This window comes from Ovis canadensis, chromosome 2, assembly GCF_042477335.2.
Source record: "Ovis canadensis isolate MfBH-ARS-UI-01 breed Bighorn chromosome 2, ARS-UI_OviCan_v2, whole genome shotgun sequence".
Taxonomy (NCBI): domain Eukaryota; kingdom Metazoa; phylum Chordata; class Mammalia; order Artiodactyla; family Bovidae; genus Ovis; species Ovis canadensis.
The window spans coordinates 250,392,460-250,410,075 of NC_091246.1; the positions used below are offsets into that span (position 1 = coordinate 250,392,460).

The 17,616-nt window shown below is 56.7% G+C and overlaps 1 protein-coding gene across 39 annotated transcripts in view; it reads left to right on the forward strand.

Moving 5' to 3' along the window:
• The window catches only part of RAP1GAP (RAP1 GTPase activating protein), a 70,453-nt gene that overhangs the window by 20,198 nt on the left and 32,639 nt on the right, over nt 1-17,616 (forward strand). For 3 of the 39 annotated variants that reach the window (XR_011254118.1, XM_069575060.1, XM_069575069.1), the window contains exon 1: nt 13,660-14,080. The exons of 34 other annotated variants lie outside the window; for them this stretch is intronic. The gene's annotated coding sequence lies outside the window, so the exon portion shown is untranslated. Of the gene's footprint in view, nt 1-13,659; nt 14,081-16,574; nt 16,856-17,616 lie in introns of those variants that run through there. 2 more of the 39 variants (XR_011254110.1, XM_069575072.1) reach the window with 2 other exon arrangements.

The window sequence follows — 17,616 nt, forward strand, 5'->3', positions numbered from 1 at the left end:
TTCTCCAAGAGGTCTTCCCGACCCAGGGATTGAACCTCCGTCTCCTGCATTGGCAACTGGATTTCCCTGAGCCACTTAACCTGGATTTACCCCTGAGACACCTGGGAAGCCCTCCCAAGCCATCACCAACCCCTCTGACACCAGACCAGGCCCCAACAACCCTCCCCTCATCCTCTGCCAGCCTTCAATGGGCAGACCCTCTCAGCAGCTCTGCCCCATGTATTTTCCCCCACAGTTCTTTCTAGAGCTCAGCCTTGAAGTAAGACAAATCAGGTTAAATCTCAACCTGCCGCTGCCTGTGCAGCTGTCAGCAAGTCACTCATCTCTCTGAACCTCAGTGTTCTCATCTGTGATATGGGGATTAACATGCCTATTTAATAGAGTGTAAAGTTGTACCAAAAAAAAAAAAAAAAGGTCAAAGCAGGGCCTGGTATAGCGTAGGCCCTCAGTGAAAGGGTTTCCTTCCTTTTCTCTATGCCTCCCGTCTCATGGTGGCTCCTGGCTGGGCTGGGAGTGCCTTTAACCTTCCCACTGACCCTCAAACGCTCTCCCCTCTCCCACTCCATACAGAGCCTTCAGGACCCCCTCCTCCAACCCATTTCCTGTGTCTGAGGCTGCCTCTCTCTGGAGGAGGGCGCGTCTGCAGCTTCCCCTACACTGTGAGCAGAGGTGGGGGTGCAGCCACACCTCGGGATTCACAGCCCCCCGCCCAGTGCCCCTGCAGGTGGGTGCCTCCTGGCCCCCCAGGACGCCGCTTCAGCTCCGGCAGGAGAGCCCCCAGCTGCTCTGGCTCCTGCTTTCTGCCCCTGCTGAGGGCTTCCAGGGGTCCCCTGGCCCTGCAGTGCCCCCCAGCTGCTGGATCTCTCCCATCAGGCACCATCACCTTACCTGCTGCCAGAGCCCCCCTAGGGAGCCACACCTGGGTGGGAGGCACAGGGGGTGCCCAGGCTAAGCTTCAGGGCCTGCCCTTTCATTTTCTTTTGACATTCTCTGTGCCACCTAGAGTCAGTTACTTTCCCTCTCTGGATTTTCTCTCCTGCTGCTGGGCTTCTCCTATGTGCAAAGTCAGTTGGAGCCTTCACCATGTGCAAGGCCATATGCCAAGCCCAGAGCAGGGACAAGGTGGGGAGAGAGACAGGTGGAGGTGAGGAAAATGCCTGTTCCTTCAAGGAGTTTAGTAATAGTGTCCCAACAACTGCCATTTGTCAAGCACCTGCTGTACACCAGGTCCTGTTCTGTGCTTGACTGGCATCCTCTCACACGATCTTTACTGTATCTCTGAGTCGGGACTATCGGCCTTAACTACAGATGAGAGCAATGTGCAGAGGGGACAAGCGACTTCCCTGAGTTCACGCAGCTAGTCGGTGGCAGCTGGGATTTGAATCTCCATCTTCCAGGCTCTGTGCGGAACCCAGATTATCACTCGCTCTGCCCCTAGGACCTCCAGGCCAAAGGGCAGATCTGATAGATGTACTTGGAAGATTTGGAGACAGAGGAGTGACTCAGAAAGCTCATTCCAGGGAGGCCTGAATGAAGAGTCAGAGATGAAGGTCTAGGAGTGAGAGTAACTAACCGCTGTGTGACCCTGGGCAAGTCCCTTCCCCTCTTTGGGCCTCGGTTGACACATTTACAAAGTAGGATTCTGGGAGGACCAGGACTTACCCATCATCCACGATGCCTTGCCCGACCCTGGCCTTGCTGGAGCCGCTGTCCATGGTGCTAGCCCCCAGGCCCTCCCGTCCCCCATCACCAAGCCAGCTGCTTCACCTCCAGCCTGTGCCTGGGCATAGAGTTTGTGCTCTGTAAACGGGCAGTCATTTTGACTATTAATTGTGATTTCCTGGCATTCAAGGCCTGTCTCCACCTCAGCTTCCAGCCTGGGACCCATTTCTCTTATGCCTTGTGTTTCTTATTAATGAGAATATGGCCCCCGTGAGCACCACCTCCGGGCTTTTGGTCACATTGTACCCTCTTCTTGACCTGCCTTCCTCTCGCATTTCCACAAGGCCTCCTTTAAAATATATATTTATTTGGGTGCCTGCCTGGTGGCTCAGATGGTAAAGCGTCTGCCTGCAATGCAGGAGACCCGAGTTCGATCCCTGGGTCAGGAAGATCCCCTGGAGAAGGAAATGACAACCCACTCCAGTACTCTTGCCTGGAAAATTCCAGGGACGGAGGAGCCTGGTGGGCTACAGCCCATGGGGTCACAGAGTCAGACACGACTGAGCGACCTCACTTTTAGCTGCAGCATGCGGACTCCTAGCTGTGGCATCCAGTGGCATCCAGTGGTCGAACCTTCACCCCCTGCATTGGGAGTGCAGAGTTTTAGCCGCTGGACCACCAGAGAAGTCCGCAGCTCACCTGTATCACTGTTTGTTGGGTGTTTCCTTCCTGATCCGCACACCCCCTCTCTCTCCTTGAATGCCTTTCTGCTGCCTACGTGCTTATAGAGCAGATGCTGGTGCTCCCCCCTGGGGCAGTGGGAAAAGCACAGCCTGTGGAGTCTGACAGACACGGGTTTGACTCTGCCTCCGCCACATACTAGTGGTGAGACCTTGAGCAGGTCGCTTCCCCTCTCTGAGCCCACTTGCTGCTCAACAGTATTCGCTGACTTGGATCTTTCAGTGAGGTGACCGCATATAACACTGTGCCACAAGGCAGGCTCTGAGGTCCTTGAAAACAGACGTTGCTTGAGTAACTTTTGACTTAGGCCCAGTTTTCAACGTGAATCCCCTAAAAGCTGGACTGTACTATTCTCATATCTCTGTCCTCCACAGTCCTGCCCAGCTACCTGAACACAGTAAACACTTAATGAATGATTGAACTGAATGTGTCCAGAGAGTGGAACAGGTGAAAACTTGCCAAGTAGGCTAGGAGGGCTTCCTGGAGGAGGCGAGGTTTTCACTGCCTTTTTTTTTTTTTTTTAAGGTTAAGAGTTAGGAGCGTGGATCAAGTGAGCAGTGAAGCCTGGTAGAGGCCAGGTGTGATCATGGCTGGATTCCCCTACCCTCTGCCCCTCATTAGCAATCTGCAGTGGAGGAACACACGAGTGTGCAAATGTTGGAGGAATGACGCCCAGTGGGAAGATTAGGAGGCAGTGTAGTGGCTCTGACATCCAGCCAGAGTGGTGGATTAATCTGGCTCTGCAGCTGTAGTGGACATTAAATATGGAGGCTTCTCTGATAGCTCAGTTGGTAAAGAATATCCCTGCAATGCAGGAGACTCCAGTTCGATTCCTGGGTTGGGAAGATCCACTGGAGAAGGGACAGGCTTCCCACTGCAGTATTCTTGGGCTTCCCTGGTGGCTCAGCTGGTAAAGAATCCGCCTGCAATGCAGGAGACCTGGGTTCTATCCTTGGGTTGGAAAGATTCCCCTGGAGAAGGGAAAGGCTACCCACTCCAGTATTCTGGCCTGGAGAATTCCATGGACTGTATAGTCTGTGGGTTGCAAAGAGTCGGACACAACTGAGCGACTTGCACTTTTTCACTTTGCACTTTCAGATGGTGGGGGAGGGGAGATGGCTAAGCAGGGCTGAACAGGGAAGGATGGTTCCAGAAATACCCTGGGAAGAGGGGAGTCAGCTTTAACCTTCAAGCTGGACCCTGGAGGAGGAGGCAGGACCTGGCGAAGTGCCTGTGTGCGCTGGGCATTTTGCTCTGGTGGTCTCATGAAGTCATGGTGATAGTCCTGAAAGTTGGCCTCAGTGTCCCATTTTGAAGGTCAAAGCTAAGACTGAGGATGTTGAAGACTGGCCCAAAGTCACACAGCTGGCAAAGGCTGGATGGAGTCCAGCTTTTCCTCCTGCCAAGGAAGCACGTTGGCCAGAAACATGGAAGCCACAAAAATGAGAGAAACCCTTGTTATGGGGTGAGGAGGGGAGACGGAGAGTCAGATGATCCCGAGGACTTCCAAAACAGGGGTCACCGCCCGGCCTCGTGCCCCCAGGAAGGCCCATCTGGTTCCTGAGATCCCATGGCAGTCACGGTACCATCTGCTCCCATACACGAAGCATTTTCTGGGTCCCAGGCCCTGGGCTGAGAACTTCGTTTGAATTATTTCATTCTGTCCTCACACCGGCTTTACACTGTAGAAACTGCTACTGTGCGTGTCCCATTTTACAGATGAGGAAACTGAGGCTCCAGGAGGGGACCTGGCTGGCCCCGGGGCACAGTCAGTGAGTGGTGAGCCCGGACTGGCAGCCCAGTCAGTCTGAGCCCATACATTTAGCCGTAGCTGTCCTGGCGGCTGTGGAGTGGGGGCTTGACTGGGCGGCCCCCGTCCTCAGGGGGTTCCTTGCTATAATCTCTGAGCCAGAGGCTCCCGGGGGCCTGTGCGCTGCTGCAGGAAGCACGAGACTGGCCTCATTAGTGACTCTGAAATGCCAGGTGGGCCCAGCCTGCTGGGCCTCCTCATATATTATGTACCTGGTGGGCAGCTCACAGAGCACAGAGCGGGGGCTAGTCGCTGCTTCCTGTGCCCACAGCTGCCACCACGGCTCTGGGCAGGGATCCCCCAGCCAAGGTTCCCAGTCTGGCTGGCCCTGCTTGCCGCTATATCCCAGCGATGCTCAGGCTCAGTCCTTTTGTTCGGGAGGTGCATGGAAGGATAGGGCTTCTGTTCTCAGGCAGATCCGAGTTGAGATACCAACTTCAGCTTTTCTTCCTTGCTGCGTGGCCTTGCCCAAACTACTCTGCTTCTCTGAACCCCAGATTGTCCATGACAGTAAGAACCAGGCTGCTTGCCCCAATGGAGGACTTAGAATGAAGTAAGTTCATTGTGTGGGCTCAGTGGATGTTTTTCCTCTCTGTGAGCATTTGCATTTTGAGAGAAAAGACTCGTTAAACCAAAGAGAGACTCATTAAAATTTTTAATGCTCGAATTTTCGGCACTGCGGAGGTGGCTCATTTGAGAAGTGATTAAGGAGGAGACCTTTTCGATATCCCCAAATCTCACAAAGGCTTTCCTCTGCTCACGGTCTCTCCCAAGACAGTCAGTCATTCATTTAGCAAATTAATTCAACAAATATTTAATGTGGGGATACTCTCTAAGGGCCAACCCAGCCCTGTTCTGGACCCTGAGGTGATGGAAGTGACAGACAAGGCCACGGTCCTCGTGGAGTTCAAGGGCAGGGCAGAGAATAAGGAAACAGCTCTGAAGGTAGGGGAGGAGTCATACGTGTTGACGGGGCAGATGTGGGGACTTTCGATAGCTCAGAGACGCCCTCCTCCCCCACACCTGGGAATCGGGGAAGGCTTCCTGGAGGAGGCGACCCAGAAGTGGGTCGAGAGGCAGTGTGTCGTGTGCGTGGTAGGGGAGGGAGGGCCACTGCCAAGAGGATGTTCCAATAAGAGGCAGGTCAACAACATGAAGGAGAAAAGTGTTTGGTGGCATGTGCTGGGTACAGGACTGAACTGGAGCTGATGGCAGAAGGTGGGCAAGGCCGCCACAGGGTCGTGTCCCTGCCAGCCCTGTTGGGACTTCCTCTGGGCGCCCCAGAGGGTCTCAACCCCCAAGCCAGCAGGGGGCCGCCCATCATCCACTGCCCTCCCCATGGCAGAAGCCACCTGTGCTCTGCTGTGAGTCCCGGGATGTGGACAGCAGAGGATAACTTCTCCAGGTCTCGTAAAATAAAGACAGTAAAAGCACCTGCCCTGAGGATCATCGTGGGGGTTGAGTGAGATACAGCGTGCCAAGGTCAAGAACCAGAGTGATGCCAGCAATCATGGTCACTGCCGTGTTGCCCCCACAAGCTAGCTGGCCCTGGCCGTGGGGGCAGAATCACTCAGGGTGTGGACTCTGCTCTTTGGAAGTTCACCGCCTGCCGGGAAGCGAGACCTGCCCACACATGAGCACACGCTCAGCCCTGGGCTCTGACCTTGACACTGACCCTGAGAATGCTGGCTTTGCAGCCAGCCAGGTCTGCACCGAGTCCTGGCTGGGGTGACCTTGGGCAGTGCCTCCCTGGCTGAGCCATGGTTTCTTCCTGTGTGCAGAGGGGTTGTTCGTGTCCCGGTCTCGGGGTGAGGGAGAAGGGGGAGGAGGTGCTTTAGAGCCCAGCCCAGCCTAAGAGTGCAGCTCTGTCAGACCAGGGGAAGCAATGGTGACCTGAAGAATCAGTTCTCTCGCTCTCTGAGGCTCTCTTTCCTGTCTGTACAATGGGAAGGTCAGCTACAAAGCCCTCTCATGTGCTGGGGTTCTAGTGGAGTCAGATAGTTCCTAATCTGGACCCAGTCTGCTGTGTGACCTTGGGCTAGAGGCTTAACCTCGCGGAACCTCTATTTCCACACCTGTAAACAGGAACAGTATTCACCTCACCTTTCAAGGTGCCCACTAGCCACTTGTTCATTGAGCAGATACTTATCAAGTCCCAAGCATGTGTCACGCAACATCTCAGAACCAGGGCTACAGCAGCGAACCTGATAGACCCAGTGTCTGGCCTCACAAAGGTCGCCTTCCGGGGCGGGAGACGCGCTGCTAGACAAATAATTGGGCAGGGGGCAGTGAGGGGCAGGGCGGGGAGGCACCCGCCTCTGCTCAGGATATCAGGGAGGGCCTCGCAAGGCCTGAATGGGAAGGGGTTGACTGGGAAGGGCAGTCCAGGCAGAGGGCAGAGTATGTGTCCAGGCCCTGAGGCAGGAATAAGATTCCTTCCTCTCCCCAGATCTGGAACATTCCAGATCATTTCCTGGCAGCCGGGGGTAAGGTGGCTGAGCCGGCAGCGGGGGTGGGAGGCCCGTCTCCTCTCAGATCAAGAACTGCTCACAAGGCAGGCGGGGAGGGGGCACCTTGGGCACTGTGGGCAGCCATGCAAGGAGAGGCTGGGATCGGGCCTCGGGGGAGGTGAAGGGTGTGGGCAGAAGGGCACAGGCAGGAGGCCAGCTTGGCCACCACCCAGAAGTGTTGAGGGTCGGGTCCAGAGACCCTGGACTGGACTGTTTCAGGAGGAGTTTGCAGAGGAACTTGGGCAGGCCTTCTCTCTCACTGCAGCCCACATGGGCCTGAGCACCAGTCGGAGTGCCCCGGCCAGAAGTCTCAGATCTGGCCTCCTGTGGGCCAGAGGTTCTCTGAGACGCTACCCCCCCCACCCCACCCCCACGCATATTCCCTGTGCACACGCCCACCCCCACACGCATATTCCCTGTGCACACGCCCACCCCCACACGCATATTCCCTGTGCACACGCCTCGACTTGACTTCAGTCGCTGCAGCTTCATTGCGAGCACACAGTCATGTACACATTCATTCACGTGGCAGACCAGCGTCCGGCATCGACGGCGCGCCCGGCCCCCAGACAGATCCGGTCCGGGCTCGGTCTCTGGTGGGAGAGGCTGGGAGTATCTGATAATCACACTGTGGCAAGTGCAAACCAGACTGGCAGATCTGGACAGCAGGGGACAGGCTTCTGAGAAAGCTGGTCAGGGTGGGGGCAGGCCGACCCAGCTTGGGAAGGGGGCTCCAGAAAGACTGGATGAGAGCGTAGCCTGCAGGTGTAGGGTGGGGAGGAGCCAGGCAGGGTGGAACAGGTGGAGGGTATATGGTGTGTGCAGGGGGGCTTCCCAGGTGGCCCTAGTGGTAAAGAACCCACCTGCCAGTGCAGGGGACATAAGAGACGTGGGCTCCATCGCTGGGTCAGGAAGATTCCCCTGGAGGAGGGTAAGGCAACCCACTCCAGTATTCTTGCCTGGAGAATCCCAAGGACAGGGGAGGCTGGTGGGCTACAGTCCATGGGGTTGCAAAGAGTTGGACACGACTGAAATGGCTTAGCACGCACGCAGAGTGTGTGCAGAGGCCGGGAGGGGGGACAGATGCTCAGGGCCTCGTGGGCCACGTGAGACAATCGAATCTCCACCCTGCACATGGCGGAAAGCCACGAGGTGCCTTTCGGCAGGTGGATGGCGTGATCTGTACAAACGCACGCCTGTAGCCCACGCACGCCCCAGACACGAGCGCTTTCTCTCCCGCCCACGTTTCACATTCCTGCCAGGCCTCCCACCCACGTCCTCACCGCACACACCCTGTCACACCACCAGGCAGCGCTGCAGGGAGGCCTGTGCCAGCTCCCAGCAAAAGTGGCAGCCGTGCAGCCCACCTGCTTGCTGACGGGGCGGGGCAGGGCACTTTGCACGCTCCACATGTTCACAGACGTGCACATGGCCCCCTCCCCCACCACACGCAGGGTCGTAACCCATCATCCTGGCACGTGAAAGGCGGCTTCTAGTTTAGGGAGTACTTTCACAGGCACTATCTCACTGAATTCTCCCGGCAGCCAGCCCTTCATAGGGTATTTATCAACACCGTTTTACAGCTGAGGCTCAGAGAGGCAAAGCAACTTGCCCCAGGCCACACAGCTAGAGTGACCTAGTCAGGACTTGAACTCAAGTCCGTCTGACTTGTAGGTCTATCCACTGTCTATGTAGACTCAGGAGCATGCACCTGCCTTCTCTCTAGGCATCTCCTCTCTAGCAGCTCGCCAAGAAGGCAGCAAGGGACCGTCGACCCCTGATTCTTCCAGAAACATCTTGATTGACTTGGAAAGTTATTTAGAGCCCCAGTTCGTGCCCACTGGCCTGGTGATGCTGAGGCCTTGGGGAGTGGTTCCAGGGGTGGGGTGGGGTGCCTGCCAGCCTGCTAGCCTGGGGCAGCTCAGGGCAGGGACCTGACTCCAGCAGCAGAGCCTGCATTTATTTGCATCTGCAAATGAGGCAGACAGCCTGGTCCCCACACAGGCTGACCCTGGCTGGCCACATTCCCCTGACCTGACAGCTCAGTCCCAGGGAACATCCTGGGCAGCTTCGCTCCTGCCTTCCCTCCTCCCTGCCTGGTGTGGGGGGAAGAGCGTGAGCTTCAGAGTCAGAGAACGAGGGCTACAGCCCAGCTCTGTCACTCCTGCCAGGGGTGACCTTGGCCATCGTGGTATTTAACGTCCCTCGGGGTTAGCCTCTCCCTGGAGTGAGGAATATCTCCTTCTCAGGCTGACTGCGGAAAAAGAGTCAGATTCTCAGTGGGCTGACACGTGAGGCTCAGTGTTTTTAATCTGTTTTTTTTTTTTTTTCTGATGGCAAAAATAATACGTGCTCACTGTAAAAATTCAAACAGTGCAGAGAAATGTATCCTGTAGATGACAGAAAGCCCCTGTCGTCCTGTTTCCCAGAGATAACCAATGTGAGCTTTTACCTGCAACTGAACATTTTTCAAGGGAGATTTCTGTGGTGCTACTTGCGCTTTTCACTTGACAACAGGCCTCAAACCCCCTTTTCCGTCAGGACGCGAGACCTCCTTTGCCATCGCTGCATGGTCTTCCGTGGCTTGCGCGTGCCGTGTGTGTTTAACCAGCTTCCAGATTTCAGCCACGGCAAACCCTGCGGCAGTGAATGGTCTCTGTCCGCGTCATTTTGTGTCTATTTTTTGGTAAGCGTTTCTGGAGGATAAATGCCTAGAAGTGGAGTGACTGGGCCAGAGTGTGCACATTTTCATCTTTAATGGGAGAGGCAGGCAATCCATGTGCCCCAGGAGACCCAGGGAAGTCCATTCCCTTGAAAGAATGTATCCACTGCCTCTGCCCTTGACCACAGGCTGGAGAATCAAGAGGACTCAATTCCACACGTGGCAGGCCCCCGGCAGGTCCTCTAGTGAAGCCCTGTGCCCGCCTTACTCCTCTGGTTCCCGTACTTTGGAATCTTCCCCTTCACCCCTGCCTGCCTTTGCTCGATAGGCGCTCACTACCTTACGTGGCTCTCTATCCACTGCACTAGCTCTCGCGTTGGACCCTAGTCTCCCATCTCCGGACTTTCACCTGGAAGCCCTGTCTCAGTCCGCAGCAGCCCACAGAGGAAGGGAAAAAAGGAAGAGAGAGGGGAAGGTCAGAAGGTGCTTGTGGTGAATGCCTACGCACTTTACATGTATGAACTCGGGTAGCCCTCATGTCAATGCCTGAAGGCAGACACTGCTGTTATCCCCATATTATAGATGAGGAAACTGAGGCTCAGAGAGGTTCAATAACTTGCCCAAGTCCCACAGCTGTTGCTGTTTTATTTATTTGGCTGCACCAGGTCTTTGTTGCAACATGTGAGATCCAGTTCCCCAATCAGGGATCAAACCGGGCCCCCCTGCCTTGGGAGCATGGAGTTCTGGCTCCTGGACCACCAGGGAAGCCCCCCGAAACAAGCTGTTAAGTGCCAGAGCTAGGATACAAACCCAGGCAGTCTGGCTCCAGAGCCCACACCTCTGAGGTGATGCTCTCTGCCAGGAGCTTATTTATAATATATTGACACCTACTGTATACTCAGCTTCCACCCACCAGCGGCCTGGAGCCCATGAGGCGGCAAAACCCATTGGCTAGGAGGGAGAGGGTTGGGTTTACAGGGCCTCCCCTCTGCAGGGTGCAGTGTCTGAGCAGGGAGGCCACAGGGCAGAGAAGAGCTCTGGGCAGTGTCTCCAGGCTTCGCTTTGAGGTGGGGGAGGCCCGGCACCATTGTCTGGCCCAGAGCGGGTGTCAGGATGGGAGTCCCAAGGGACTGACTAATCACCGGAATGTAGAGCACATGAGGGGGTGAGGGGTGACGGAGCTAGCGGGCGAAGGGACTCCTGGAGATGTGGGCAACCCCCCTGGGCAGCAGAGGCTGGGCAAGGACACAGAGGGAGGCAGGTGCGGGCGCTGGGAAGGGCCCTGCACCCTTCCCCTGGGAACTGAGGGGGGACCCCACTCAGCTGTCCCGTGCCCATGTGGGCAAGGAGGCGGGCAGCTGGGTGGGGCTTCAGGGGTGACACCTCGGGCAAGTCATCGCCTCTGCCCCGCTTCCGCGTAGAATTGAGGTAGTTTTCCCTGCCTCCAGGTCCTTGTGAGGCTGTCGAGAGGATCGGGAGCAAAGGAAGTCTGTAAACTGTAAAGCGCCGGGCAGGAGGAGCAGATGTTACTCTGGAGCAGGAGGAGGCCCCGTGGCTCGAGGGAGGAACCAGTCCTGGGCAGGCGGAGGGTCAGGCTTTGGGCCGCTGCGGGCCTCGGGCCACCTGGGCCGGGGAGGCGCTGGCGGGCAGCTGGCGGATGGGAGGCCTGGCTCCCGGGTGCTGTGCCCCCGCGTGGGGCCCATCCCGTGACCTCTCGGGGCTGCCAACCTGTTGTTTGCTCAGGAGGCCACCGCCTGGCGCAGCTCCGGGATCCGGGTGTCTTGGCGGTCAGCCAGCTCGGAGCCGGGGTGGGGGCCCCGTGTGCCTCCTTCCTGCTCCCCCAGGGCCCTGCCTGGAGCCTCAGGTCCTCTCCTCCCGCCCCTGGTGGCTGTGAGACCCCAGCCCATCTGTCAGCCTCCCGAGCCTGTACTTCCTTGCCTGTGACACGGTGTGACGATACCAGCCTCGATCCGGGTTTGTTGTCAGGATTACCGGGCATCAAAGCGCTGGGCTCCCCACCCCGCACCATTCCCCTTGCCCTCGACGCGCCCTCCTGAGTCCCGGCTGAGGTCAGAGGTGCCTGGGGAAAGGTGATCCAGGAGCAGCCACATCTGTGTCCCCACTCTGTCCCCTCAGGGGCTTCCGGAGGAGTGGGCCAGCCTCTCAGAAACTCGCCCATGGCTGCCCCTGGCCACCTTCCCTGCACCTTTGGCAGGGCCAGGGGCAAGCAGTGCCGGATGGTTGAGCTCTGCAGACAATGGGCCTCTGTGGCCCCCGGGGGCGGGAGCAGTTCCAGGGTGGCCTCTAATCTCTGGTTTCGGGAGATTAGAGTCCCTCAGACCTGATTCTGTGACTGGGGGAACAGGCCGCCTGTGGAGGGGCAGGCCCCCTCCCGAGGGCCTTGTCTCAGAGGTCTGAGGGTCTTCAGGAGGAGCCCTCTACAGCTCTCCTCACAGTGAGGTCTGCGCCTTTCCCCACATGTGTCGCCAGGCTGGTAGAAGCAGCTGGTCTCATGGGTACCAGGGATACCCAGGGAACCCTGACCTCTGGTCACCAGCAGTGGGCTGTCCTGGGCTCCTTAGGCCCACCCCAACAGATCCATCTCGGCCGTATGTTCTTGGCTGGCTGAGCCCCTCTTCCGCCCCCCGAGTCCAGTTTCCCAGCTTCTGTGCGTGCTGTCCAGCCCCTGCTTGGCTCCCCGTCACAGGCCTCCTGTCTGGGTGGTCGTGTGTCACCTGTTCTGATCACCAAATTTCCCCTTGAATTATTTTTTTCCATTTATTATTATTATCTTGTATTGGCGTATAGTTGCTTTGCGATGTCGTGTTTCTGCTGTACAACAGCCTCAATGAGGCATGTGTATATATCCCTCTTGAACCTCCCTCCCGCCCTTCGCAAACCACACCCCCACCCCCAGGTCATCGCAGCACCGGTTGAGCTCCCTGTTTCCTCCCACAGCTCCCCACTAGCCAGGCATGTTACACGTGGTGGTACGTACATGCCCCCCCGCCAGGTGGGACACGTGTGTCCACCGGTGTCCGTTCTCTGCATCTGTGTTTCTACTCCTGCCCTGAACCTACAAACAGGTTCACCTGTATCATCAGCTGAATTTTAAAGCATGGATAGTTTATCGGGAGGAAAAGAAGGAAAAAGGAGCTCCCGGCAAAGGGCAAAGCCTGTGCAGAGGCTCGGCAGTGGGAAGCAGTGTGGCTTGTCTTTAAAAGCTGCCTGCAGCCCAGCCAGGTGAGGGCAGAAAGGGGGGGTGTGTGAGGATGAGGCTGGGCGAGTCTGCAGGGGCCAGGCCCACCGTGGGGGGTGTGGGGAGCTCCATTTGGGGCAGTTCTTGCTGGATGGCCAAAGGGCCAAGTCCTCTTCACTGGATGCCCCAGCCCCTCTCTGATACTCGGAAGGGCGGGGCTGTCTGGAACAGTGTCTAATAATAATAATAATAATAATAATACCACCACTTCTGCTGGGCTTTCTCTAATCCGTGGTTTAGGGGGTGGCTACATGCTCTCTCATTTTATAGATCAAAGAAAAAGACAGGACCCGCTGCCCCCGACCCAGCTCTCCAGCTGGTTAACAGGTGGGAAGCGACCAGGGCAGCATCTGGTCCCCTGTCCTCTGCCTTCCCCGTCTCCCCAGTCACTCTGGGTCTGACCTGAGTTTTTGCAGTGTGTGGATTCCCCCCAAAATCTGGGGCCCTGGACTGGGGGCAGCCTGGCTCTAGCTCCCCAGCTGCTCCTGCCTTGCTGGGTGACTTCCAGACGGTTGTTTAACCTCTCTGAGCCTCAGTTTACCCTTCTGGGAGTGGAGGATCCTAGTGACTGCCTTATCTCCTGCTCCAGTTCCGCTGAGACTCCCAGGCATGAGCAGATAAAGAGGGCTTTTGAAAAGTACAGAGAGCTGCACTCACGACACGGCAATTATTATTGTTACCTCGATGCGGAGATAAGGGAGGGGGAGGTGGTGCAGCGACAGTTGCCAAGAAACCCGGGAGCTGTCAGCAGGCTTCCGGCCTGGCCTATCCCGCCTGGGAGCCCGCCGCACCCTTTTGCAGGGGGAGACGGGCACTCCAAGGGGGAGGGGAGCCGGAGCCAGCTGGCTGCAGGCCACACACCTGTAGGGCCTGAAGGTGACCCCAGAATGTACCTGGGCCGGACTCCAGGCTGGCTCTGGCTCTCTGTGTGACCTTGGGCAAGTCACCTCCTTCCTGGCTGCCGCCTATTACTGTGTCCAGGAATGTCCTGTACCTGCAGGCAGGTGTCCAGGCCAGACAGGGCAGGATTGGAGCGGGACCTCGGGAAGATGCTTGGTGGCGGCCGGAACCAGGGGCTGCTATGGGGAGGCCGCTGGGGGCTGGGTGACGCTGGGGTCAGCCTGCCTTGAGAGCAGCAGGGGTGGGTGCCGTAGAAGAGCCCTGAACTAGAGGGAAACCTTGGCACCGCCCTTTCCCTGGTATGACCTTGGGCTTGTCCCTTAACCTCTCCGAGCCTCAGTTTTCTTATCTGGAAGAAGGCTGATAATAATCCAACCTCAGAGCTGCCGTGGCGATTGAGACTGCGCCTGTGCCAACTGTAGAGCGCTGTGCAGCTGTGACTGCGGTCCAGGCCGGGGGAGGGAGAAGTGGCGAGAGTTCCCAGTGTCCCCCGCCAGCCCCGGGCACCTCCCAGCTGCTGCGTGTGTGGGAAGAAGGTAAAGCATTTTTAAGCCAAGCCAGGGGGACTTCCCTGGTGATTCAGTGGTTGAGATGCTGCGATCCCACTGCAAGGGGGCTCAGGTTCAGTCCCAGGCTGGGGAACTAAGACCCCACATGCCAGGGGGCATGGTCAAAAAATTAAAGAATAAATAAAAAATAAACTGAGCCAGGCAGGTTTCCAGAGAAGGGTCTGGAAGGTTTCCAGAGAAGTAAGGAGGGGCAGAGACCAGGGGCTGCATGTGAACAAAATGATGGAGACCAGGAGGAGACAAGGGTGAGACGGGAGGGAAAGGGGAGGGACAGAGAGATTCAGGTTCCTGAGAGGGAAGAGCATGACCAAATAGGAGGAGGAGTGCAGAGATCACAGGCAGAGGAGAAGGAAGGGTGGGCTGCGAAGGGGGGAAGGAGTGTGTGAGAGGTGGGGAAGGACGAGAGGAGGAGGAGGAGGCATCAGGCCGGCAGAGGGGAGGCAAGGGCTGGGTTTATTCATTTCTCCAAAGGTATTGACTGAGCAACGGCTGTTTACTGTGAGCGAGTGTGCTAGTCGCTCAGTCGTGTCTGAGTCTTTGCAACCCCATGGACTGCAGCCCACCGGGCTCCTCTGTCCCTGGAATTCTCCAGGCAAGAGCACGGGAGTGGATAGTACAGTGAAGCATGAGGGCAGCGTCTCGATCCAAGTTCAGGGGTTCGGATCCTCTGTATTTCACTTACTGTCAGCCTGACCTTGGACCTGCTGCTTAACCTCTGTGTCTTGGTTGCCTCCTCTGAAAGATGAGGAGTAAATGAGGGGATACGAGTGAAGCCGTTGCCGCCGGGTCTGCACACGGTTGGTCCTGTATCAGCACTGGCTGCCGTCGCTGTTGTTACTGTTACTTCACCGACCCGACCTGCTGGGCCCGCAGGGCTGGCCGCCCATGCTCCAGAGTCCGGGTCCCTGGTTCCGGAGTGGCAAGCCTGGGTTCAGATGCCTGTTCCACGCCATTAACTGTGTGACCTTGGGTGAATTAGTATCCCTTTCTGAACCTCAGTTTCCTTGTGGTGCAAAGAAGCAGGTGGTTTGGAGGGCTTTTCTGGTGGTCCAGTGGTTATGACCACGCTCCCAGTGCAGGGGGCCGGGGTTCCATCTCTGGGTCAGGGGACTAGATCCCACGGGCCGAAACTAAAGGTCCCATGTGCTACAACTGAGACCTGGGGTTATTTTAAATATTTATTTATTTAAATTATTATTTGAATAAATATTAATTAATTGATTGATTGATTAAATTATTTATTTAAAATAAATATTAAAAATAATAAAGCAGGTGGTTTTTGAGCACCTGCCTCTTTGGGCAGCTGTGAGGATTAAGAAAAATCACAGAAAGCACAGGAAGGCTGTGGCTTTTGTTTTTGTGGTCTTTGAATCCCTGCAGGGCTGGGCTGGGTGGGGGCAGGCATGGCCGAGAGCCTCAGACCTCCTGCTCTGTCCTCATCCCGGAGGCCTTCCCGGCCCCGGCATCTTAGGCCCCCGGCAGTGACCTTGTAGGTGGAGGAGTTGCCCGTGATGGGGAGACTCAGGCCCGCCAGGAAGCGGAGAGCTGAGGGGCTCGGCAGGAGCCAGAGCCCGCCTGCCCTTAGAAACCTACCAAGGACTGTACCAGTGTGAGCGGTCCTGTGTGAGAGAGGCAGCGGGACATGGGGAAATTGAGGCCAGTGCTGGAAGAGGAGCGTGTTAGGGAGCTGCTGCCAGGCTGACCTGCAGTGGCTACAGCCGGAGCCTTAGGGTGTGGGAAGCATCAGACAGAAGCCGAGCGTCGGAATCGCTCGGTCATGGGCACACAGCAGCCAGAGCTCCCAGCACAGTGGTCCTCACAGTCAAGGGGAGCCGGCATCCCCTGGCTTCGGCTCTCGGACTTCCAGGTTCTGCTCTCCGTCCTGCTGGCACTGGCCCTGATCGGTCTAGGGCATGGGTTTTAAATTCTGTCTCTATTACCTGCTCGCTCGGCGATGTGGCTTCATCTCTCTGAGTTTTAGTTTTTCCATCTGTAAAAAAGGTGTCAGTGTTTTTTTTTTTTTTTTACAAGCCCCTTTTGATTTACAAACCCCTGGTGGTTTAGTGGCTAAGGCTTCACGCTCCCAATGCAGAGGGGGGCTCCATCCCTGGTCAGGGAGCTAGATCCCACACGCTGCAACTAAGAGTTGGCATGACACACTAAAGATCCCGCATGCTGCGAGGAAGATCAAAGATCCTGTGTGCTGCCACTCAGACCCAACACAGCCAAAAAAAAAAAAAAATATATATATATATATATATATATATATATACACATAAAAGGGAGGGATAAATAATGCCGACCTCCCTGCAGAGTAGTGAGGATGTAATGTGCCTGACTCAGTTCCAGGCACTCGATCCGTCTGCAGGGTCCCCGTGGCAGCCTCAGTGGAATGTGTCTGGACCATTTCTGTGGGCCTCTCTCCACCCACCCTCGCTTCCCAGTCTCTCCCCACGTCACTGGGCCTTGTGATCTACAGAAACCCGTGCGGAGGCCATTCTTTCTCACAAACCTTTAATGCCTTCCTACTGCCAACATTCACTCATTCACCCACTCATCCGTTTAACAAATGCTTAATGAAACCCTGATGTGGGAAGGCAGAGTTTACCGCGAGTGAATGAATCAAAGAAAGGATTGATTGAGTGAACACCTTCTAGCTGCCCAGGCTCTAGGATGCCATTTGTTTTTTTCTGGAAACCAAGGCTGAGAGGAGTACGTCATTGGTTTAAGGTCACGCAGCAGGTAAGTGCCTGGGCATACCTCCCCTACAACGATGTCACGGGCCTCAAACGCCGCTGCCGGCACGTCTGTCCCTGTGCATCGAGACCGCCCAGTGCAGGGTCCCCTGGGAAGACGCTAGCCCACCAGGGCCGTGGACAGTCCCTCTGAGCCTTCCTCCCTGAGTAGCTGGGCCCAGGTGAGCCGGGAGGGGGCTCAAGCTTTCTCGGGGTCTCCTTCCTGGGTCAGGCTTCCACAGTCCCTTCCCCTCTTGGGGTGTGGCGGTCTCAGCCTTGACTCAAGCGGGCCGTGGGCTGAATGACTCACCCTCCCAGGAACCAGCCTTGATTGAGGGACTGGGGTGGGGCAGCAGCCACGTCAGGGTGGCCCTCGGCGGTGGGTGGAAGCCGGGCCTGCTTGCCCGGCCTGGGCCACCTGGGTCCCGGGAGCCACTGGGCACTTCCTCCCCTTGACCCCAGAAGCTGCCTCCTCGGCAGTCTTTCTAGGGTAACAGGAACTGACTTCACCCTCGCCAGACTTGCCTCCTCTCCTCAGGAGGGTGTGGGTGTGGGCCGAGAGTCTGGGCTTGGAGTCAGTCAAGCATCACACAGGTGCTGGTTCGGCCACTGACCAGCTGTGCAACCTCCGCATACCTCTGGAGCCTCACCTGTACACTGGGAATACCAGTGTGATGACTTCTTGTGCCCTCGGGCCTGAAAGAGGGTCTTGGCAGGGGGCCTGGCATGTCGTTGGCCCAGTGAGTGTCTGTTGTTGTTATTGTCATT